Source organism: Diceros bicornis, chromosome 31 (genome assembly GCF_020826845.1).
Source record: "Diceros bicornis minor isolate mBicDic1 chromosome 31, mDicBic1.mat.cur, whole genome shotgun sequence".
NCBI lineage: Eukaryota > Metazoa > Chordata > Mammalia > Perissodactyla > Rhinocerotidae > Diceros > Diceros bicornis.
In genome coordinates, this window is record NC_080770.1 from 28,143,178 (window position 1) to 28,152,220 (window position 9,043).

Genomic DNA, 9,043 nt, shown 5'->3' on the forward strand with positions numbered 1-9,043 from the left:
TACATAAAGAAGTTTCCTGTTATGTAAAGTTTATGGTCTATAGGCTTAAATTGTGATGGATTTTCAGGGTGATCTAAACAGATTTTCACAAGTTCCTCTCAATATAAAACAACACACACCAGTATAAGAAGTGAGTTTTTTTTAATGTTAATGAAATATTTTTCTATCGTTTGGAACTGAACAAACCTCATTTCTATGCATGGGTTAATTTTCATGGATAGATACTGATTGTTCTATTAATACTATCCTTTGATTTTTACTAATCTCCGGGTTTGCTGGATCCATTTTCCTTTTTTGGATTTCTAACTCAGTGCAACAAAACAGATGGGACATTCTGTAACATGGTAGGTCTTGACACCACTTGATGGTTGGAATGGTTGACTAAACAATGCAATTGTCCTTTAAACTACCCACACTGGTAGCAGAATGGAGTAACTGATTGGTTTACTAATTTGGATTGAGTTCGATAGAGTAAAAACAATAGTGTGTTACTTCCCCTAGAGTGGGATCCCGCTGGGTGAGACTTGCTCATTTTCCTGGATTGATTGATTGATTGATTACTCTGTACACAGTACTTAGTTATGTTTTCACCCTGGGTGACTGAGCTATGCAGGAGTATTGGCAGTGATACTGTGTTCCTGTGGAAGGTGAGAGTGTTTTGGATAAAGAAATAAACGTGCAGAGCCAGCCTTTTAAAAATCAAGCTGTTTTCTATTAAAATACCATTTCGGATTTCTGTTTTTAAGATATATTTTATCATGTTCAGAGCTTTAGACTTTTTAAGTTTCTCCTCTGCTTCTTGTTACAGGTACTCCAAAGGGACTGGCCTTTTGGCTTTTCCTAAAATCAGCTTTCAATTCGGTATCTTTGATGTTATCAAGCTACTTTGCTTCTTGAAGTGGGGATGATATTGTATTGGCTGCCAGAAGTCAGATTGCTAATGTGGACTGATTGTCTGGAATGGCCCAGTCTGGAGAATCAAGGCATTTCCATTGACTCAGATACGTAATTAGTAGTACACTGGAATTGAACAGAAGTGTTGAATCTGTCTTCTAGTGTTCTCCTCCACCCTACCCATGGATTTTCCAAGGTAACAGGAGGAGTAAAGAAAGACCAATGAGAGAAAAAATAGCTATAGTGCCCGTAATATTCTCTTTTGCAGCCTCACTTCTGGCTAGAACAACAACTTTGCCTGACATACGACATACTGCCTGGCACAAAAAGATGGATACAGAAACGACTCCAAAGGGATTAAAATGTCAATAGATTATCCATTAAGCAATCAAGTCTCAGTATGCCTCAATTTGTCTAGGTCATGATTTATTGCTTAGGATAAATGGACTGAGATCTGTTAGTTTTCCCGTGAAGTCATTCTCCTTCAAATCTCTACTCCAGCCATTTCTTTGAGCCTTGGTCACTATTGTGTACCTTTTTACTAGTTGACAGTATTTTAAAATTACTTTTAAGTACCACCTGGCTCAGATCATTTTAGCTGATAATGGCACAAGGCTTTCTGAAGGTCAAAGGTAAATAACTAGGGGGATATGATTCAGTCAACAGGGGAAGAAGATCCATCTGAGTTGTGCTCCATTCACGTGGCAGGTATCCAGATAGGATATTCCAGTGGAACATTGTTGGGGAAAAAATGCCAAGCTTTGTTGAATTTTCAGGGAATGGTACAGTATTTTAATTCGCATTACCTATTGAGTTTCTAATAGGTTAATTCCACTCTGGCAACAAGGAATGGTTGATGCGCATACTAAACACAAAATAGCTTTACTCCAACTGTTTTAACATTCTGAAATGTTGCCAGGCTCATATGTTCATACAACCTTGGTTTTCCACTGGCGGAATGAGGGCTGTGATGCAATCAGTTGCTTGGCATATTTTATTTGGCAGCTTTGGATGATAAAATCTTTATCAATAACCAACAGTCTACTAAAGCAAAGCCAGAATGGTTAAAAGCAATTATTGGAAAAGAGGCAGTGCCATTCCCAAAGAACATGCATTTTGAGGAAAATTCTATGCCATGGAGCATGTGGAATTTCAATGTTTCCTATAGCAGGTCTCAGAAATGGCTATTTCAAACAGCCTCACACCAAACTTCTTAGGCATTTTTTCTTAGGAGTAGATGGTCTTAGAGTAAAGAGAGGATTAAAAATGATGAATTACAGATTCTTTTTACTATCCACTATGCATACTCATAACTATCAGCTCCTTCCTTCATCTCTATAGACACTAAGTGGTTAGTTAAGCAAATTTCTGAAGGGTAATATTATGGTCTCTTTGGATAACTAGCTAAGAGCACAACTCATGAATGATGATTTCTGTCATTGGAGCAAATCTGAGCCTTGAGTACATCACAAAGGATATATTTCTTTTTAGATGAATAATCCATTTTATTCAGATTTGGCTATTGCATTTATGTTTGCCCAAATTTTAAGTGTGATCTAAGCTACGTAGTAGTTCAAGAACATGAAAACATTTTTCCCCTTAGAAAGTGAAAATAAGTCAAACTCAGGACTGACCAATGTATGCAGACCAGTGATTCCCAACTTTGGAAAATGGGGGATTTGGGGGTGGTTATGTATTTATTGCAAAGAGATTCTTGATTCTTTGTGCAAATCAGGCATTATATACCACCTAATTATAGTAATGATTCCCATGCATTTCATTTAATTTCTTTTTCAAATGTGTGAAAATGCTGTTTAAATGCATAAAATAGTACTATAAAGCATTAATAAATTCATAGTAACTTCTCTCCTTCTATACTTTGTGATAAATGGACACTGGTTAATATCTTATGTCGTTATTTTTTTTAATACTGTGGAAACTGTGTGGTCCTTATAGAAAAAAACTAAATTGACGCTTAAAAATTCATCTGTTAATACGAGTTGAGAGTTTGCAACATGATCATTTCTATTAACTTCCTGTAGAAGAAGTTTAGGAAAATTAAAATATCCTTTTACCTCATTCACTAATGAGCAGTTTTTCTGGGATGGTAGATCATTATTCTAAAACTGTCTGCTAACATTATCCTTTTGCTTCATGTAGGATGCAGAGTTGTATATTTCCCCCAAAACTTGAACACACATAAACTAACTTTTGTCTCACAGTGGTCTTATGAGATAGTAGAATCTTAGAATCATGAGATATTAGGGCTGAAGGAAATCTTAGCAATTTTAGAACTTAACCCTTTCATTTCACTTATTTGGAACTCTGATGTTTGGCCAGGGAAGTGACAAGACTTGGTCAGTGTTATACACCTATTTCATAGTGGAGCTCTAGCAAGAAACCAACCCTCTTTATCTTGGTCAAGACGTTCATCCTATTATCACACTGGTTCTTGGGGGATGAAATGCAGATTCACCTAAACGCTCCTGAGCAAAAGAGTGATAACTCTACACACTGCCAGACTCACAGTTTGGGTGAACTCCTATAAAATATTATTCAGAAGTACATGTTTAGATACTTCTGGATTACTTAGGGTGACAGGACTACGTAGAGAAGCTTTATTCAATGAAAATTGAAATTTTAGTAGGAAAGATAATAGAAGGAATAAAAAGGAACTAGCTGAGAGATTTCTGTGGTCTCTTTTCTTGATTTTAATGATCATAATGTACCTCAGACTCATCCAGCAATCTGATATTTTCCTTCCTGAGGAATTAGAAAGCCAAAGTGGGGGCAATGGAAATCCTAAGATTTGATTCATTGGAGTCTTGAAAGCTGGTCTTCAGTAGGGACCATTACACTTGCCAACTTCACAAGACAAGATTCTTTTGAGAAATAGGCATATAAGTGATAGTCTTGAGTGTTTTACACCAAAAGAACAGTTTGGTGAGTTCAGAATTTATTAAAAGAGGCAATTTTTGTTATTTTTTAGATCTTAATTATAGAAATAATAAAGACAATAGAAAAATATCACCCATAATCCTTGACCACAAAGGCCTTAATGTTCCCCTTAGCTTGAGTAAATTTTAAACAGGTTTCCTCCTGACTATAGGCCTCCCACTCCCTGTTCTTAAAGCATTTACGGTAGAAAACTTGAAATTATAAATTCTTTCTCTGCCGCTTTGAGGTGTAAATCTTGTCTCAGCCTCTTGCCAGTTTTACAACCCAGAAATGTCTTTCCAAGGACCTGGGAGCCAGTCCTTTGAAATGTGATCATCAAGAAAGATAATGCCCATATATCCCAGTATCTGTGGAAGGGTAGGAGCCTAATTTTAATAAGTGGCAATTAGCAAACATATGTGGCCTAATCACACAACCTCCCCACTGATGGGGATAAGGATAATAATAAGAATAATCTGAAGTTTAAAGGTCGATGCAGCGGACACCTCTATGCCTTGGTTGTCATAGACAGAAAGAAGGCAGAGACACAGAAGCAGTCACTCACTGCCCTCAGGCTTGGCAGTAAAGGAGCTGAAATGAACCAGGCATGCTGATTTGAACTGTAGTAAAATATTTTAAATTAAAAAAAAATCCAACCTCGCCACTAATATCCTCCAGTACTTTTCCACTAGCTCACCCAAGTGCTTAAGAGCTCTCCTGCGTTTCGTTGCAATGGTGTTGAGTTCAGTTTCTCCCTCTGTTACAAGAATGTCTCTCCTCTATTGCAATAGTCTTGAATAAAGTTTTCCTTACCTGTTTAACTCCACCCAGTGCAAATTTTGTCTGACACCCTACAACCCTACGAGACACGTTGTTTTCATTTCTTCATATTCATGTTCTATCTTTTTCTATAAACACATGGCATACATACACTCAAAGCAAATATTCATCTTTGTTCATTTATCCTAAGCATTTTTCTGTGTTGCTCTATGATGGTCAAAATTATCACATGATATCCTATAAAGATAATGCATATATTATCTTATTATTTTCTACTTGAGACAAATGTTAGCCTAACAGGATAACAGCTCACAATTACATTTGTTCAAATACTCACCCTTTATCATCCTATGGTAGGACAGGAGTGTATTTATTTTTCTTTATTTTTTTATTTTTTTTTTGTGAGGAGATCAGCCCTGTGCTAACATCCGCCAATCCTCCTCTTTTTTTTTTTTTGCCGAGGAAGACGGCCCTGGGCTAACATCCGTGCCCATCCTCCTCCACTTTATATGGGACGCCGCCATAGCATGGCTTGCCAAAGCAGTGCGTCGGTGCGCGCCCGGGATCCGAACCAGCGAACCCCGGGCCGCCGCAGCGGAGCGCGCGCACCCAACCGCTTGCGCCACCGGGCCGGCCCCTATTTTTCTTTATTTTTGTAATATGAAGGGCATGAAAATTAAACTCAGCTGTAGTAAAGAGGCAGGGCAAGATAATTAATACTCACTTTTGTCAGTCAATTCTGGTAGGTTGGTTCTAAATTAGTCCAGGCTGTTTCACAGTCCTTAATTGCTCCCTAGAAAATGTGATCATGAACATTTGGCTATATATTATTGAGGATATTGTTTCCAAAAATACTTGTGTTAAGCTGTAAGTGCTAAATGAGTTGGAATAATAGAAAAGGAGAAATACGTGATAAGCAAGGCAAAACAGGACAGACAGTTCAATATTAATGGGCATACACTCTTTATACAAGGACATATTAGGACATCCTAAGTAGGAAAATGAATGGTAACTTGTGGGAGAATGAAACGTAGAATAATCAGGGTCTCAGGTGGTAGGTAGTGAGCTGTACAAAAAAGAATTAAATGTTGGCAATGAGGTTTAGAAGAGAGTTCATGTTGTGACATATTTAGTTTGTGTTCTTATTTGTTGCATCTCATGAAATGAAACCTTCCTCTTAATGGTGGAGCTGAAATGCTCCCCTAAGACATTTTGAATTCGAAGGTGGTTATATGTCAAGTTGCTGTTCAAAGGGTAACTGAAATGCTTTCGTGAAATGAATACTAAATGATCTTGAGGGTTGTTTTTTTTTTTTTTTTAATTGTTTTGTTTATCTTTTTTTGGTTAAGTCTAAGGTAAAGTTAAGGACTAATAGGTATAGTAGAGATGAATAAAATCTGGCACATTTTTTCAGCTCTCTTCTGTAAAAAAAAACCCAAGGAAATTCTCTATAAATGTCTGTAGAAGTCATATAGGAAATGCTGCAGAATATTTAAAAGAATTTGCTGAACTGTGAAGACTGACATTTGAGTCATAAAAATCAGATTTTGTTTAACAAAGTTAATACATTTGAAGCTTCTTCAGTCTTTAGAATTAATAAAATGAGAGTGATGAGTGATGGTGGAATTGAAAACAGATTGGCTTGCATTTTGAACCACGTCAAGTTTAATTTAGCAGAGATATTAATTGGAGATGGTTTTATGTTAATAGTTATGGGGAAACATTATTGGGACCAGAACACTCAGCCAGACATACCGAGCATGTGCCCAATGGATTCATACACGCTAAAGATGGATTTCAGCAAGTTAAAAAGATGCCAAGTCATCACAAGCCTCTGCTTCTTGGCTCTCTGTCCCTGTACCTCAGAAAACCTGAGCCATCAGATTTCCTAAATCAATATTTCCTAATTATGATACCAGCGCTCACTTCCTATTATGTCAAGGAAAATTTTATTTAAAATATGCATGACTTTTACAAAGTGTCCCAGGGTGTGATTGGTGTGACCCTGTTCTCTCTGCTGAGATGGCCTGACAAATTTTATATATTTGAAAGTCAAGAGGCTCCCAAACTTTGTCATTTTTAATGTCTTTTTAGATATTCTTCCAAATCAGGTGAGGACAATTCCATTTTGTTGATTCTACTCATTGTCGTGAAGTAACTATTCAGGTAATTCTGGAACTTATTAAAAATCTTCTTTGTGCCAGGAACTATTATATTCACTCAAGACACAGGTGTGAATAAAAGAAAGTCCACATTGTGTTCAAGTTTAATGAGGGAAGAGAGCTAGCGACAAATAAAAGTAAAATATGTCATGAAGAAAAATAAAGCAGGATGAAGGGACTAGCAGTGATGGGGACAGGGATGCTATTTTATATGAATCATGGAAAACTTTTCTGATGAAGAAACATTGAACAGAGGCACCTAATGGAAGCATGAGAAGGAGTGTTCTGAGGACAGGACATTCTATGCAGTGGGAGTAGCAAGTGCAAAGGCTCTGAGAAGAGAACTTGTTGGTGCTGCTTAAGGAACAGTAAGGAGTTTGGTGTGGATTTCATGGGTGAGCTTGAGAGCTAGTATAAGCAGAAGAGCTAGTAAGACCCTGTAAGTCATGATGAGTTATCTGGATTTCACTCTGAATAAGATAGGAAGGCATAGATGGGTTTTGAATAGCGAGATGATTTGATCTGACTTAGGTTTTTGAAGAATTACTATGACATCTATATGTTGAGTAAAACCTAGGTGAAAATAAGGAGAAGGGCTAGAAGTCTCTTACAGGAATCCAAACGTGAAAAGACAGCACCTAGGACCAGGGAGGTGGCAGTGGCAGTGGTTAGAAGGGGGCAGATTCTGAATATATTTTGAATGTGAAGCCAATAGTATTTGCTGGTGGATTGGAAGTTGGACGTGAGAAAGGAGAATAAAGGCTAAAAGAAAGTTTTGGTCTGGGAGGATAGAATTGCCAGTTAATGAGATGAAGAAGATTGCATCTTGGTTTGAAAACAGGTAGGTATTAAGTGTGTATTTGAGAAGAGTTAATTTTAAGATAATTATTAGACTTTTTTTTTTTTTTTTGGTGAGGAAGATCAGCCCTGAGCTAACATCTGCCAATCCTCCTCTTTTTTTGCTGAGGAAGACCGGCCCTGGACTAACATCCATGCCCATCTTCCTCCACTTTATATGAGATGCTGCCACAGCACGGCTTGCCAAGCGGTGCGTTGGTGCGCGCCCAGGATACGAACCGGGGAACCCCGGGTCACCGCAGTGGAGCACACGCACTTAACCGCTTGTGCCACCGGGCCGGCCCCTATTAGACTTTTAATTGCAGTTATTGAATAAAAAGTCTGGATTTCAGGAGACATGTTGAAACTGGAGATGCAAATTTGGTCATCAGCATATGGAGGGAACTTAAAAGCGTATTATTGGATGAAAACACTCAGGGAGTAAGTATAAGACAAAGAAAAGAAGAGATCTGTGGGTGGATCCTGGAATACTCACCATCAAATACAGGTTGGGCCAATGGGCAGACAGACTCAACTACTGAGAAGGAGTGGCATTTGTGGTCAGAGGATAATCAATAGAAAGGAACATCCTGGAAGCTAAGTGAAGAACACTGTCTAAGAAAGAGGGAGGAATTCTCTCAAGAGTTGCTAACAGGTCAAGATAGCTAAGGACTAAGTAACGAACATTAGGCATTTCAAAATGGAAATCAGGGGCTGGCCCGGTGGCGCAGTGGTTAAGTGCATGTGCTCGCTGTGGCGGCCGGGGGTTCGCAGGTTCAGATCCCGGGTGCACACGGACGCACTGCTTGTCAAACCATGCTGTGGCAGCATCCCATATAAAGTGGAGGAAGATGGGCATGGATGTTAGCCCAGGGCCAGTCTTCCTCAGCAAAAAAAAAAAAAAAAAAAAGAGGAGGGTTGGCATCGGATGTTAGCTCAGGGCTAGTCTTCCTCACAAACACACAAAAAAATGGAGATCAATGGTGATTTGTTAAGGATTATTTGTGTATCAGAGGGCAATGGCCTGTCAGGGGTGGGTCCAAGAGAATAGAGAGAAGGGGCATGTAAGCTGTTAGGATGGACAATGCTGTTAGGATAGACAGTTCTTTCAGGAGTTTTCAGTAAGGAGAAAAAATAAATGCTATGGATATTAGTGAGGAATATGAGGCAAGAGAGATTTTATTTGTTTGTTTAAGATACCAGTATGAAAAAAGGGATAATTTATTATAGAAGATGAGTCTATTTAGTTTAGGAAACACTTCATGAAAACCTAGTTCTAAACCCTATTGTTTCTGCCACAACCTCCTTCCCTTTGCTGTTGGGTAAGTGGTTCTTCTTGGTGCTGTGTACCCAACTTGAACAAAGTGCATCCTAGCTTAACACTTCCCCAGGACTCTCTGACATCTTTTGAAACTGAATTGGGCAACAAGAAT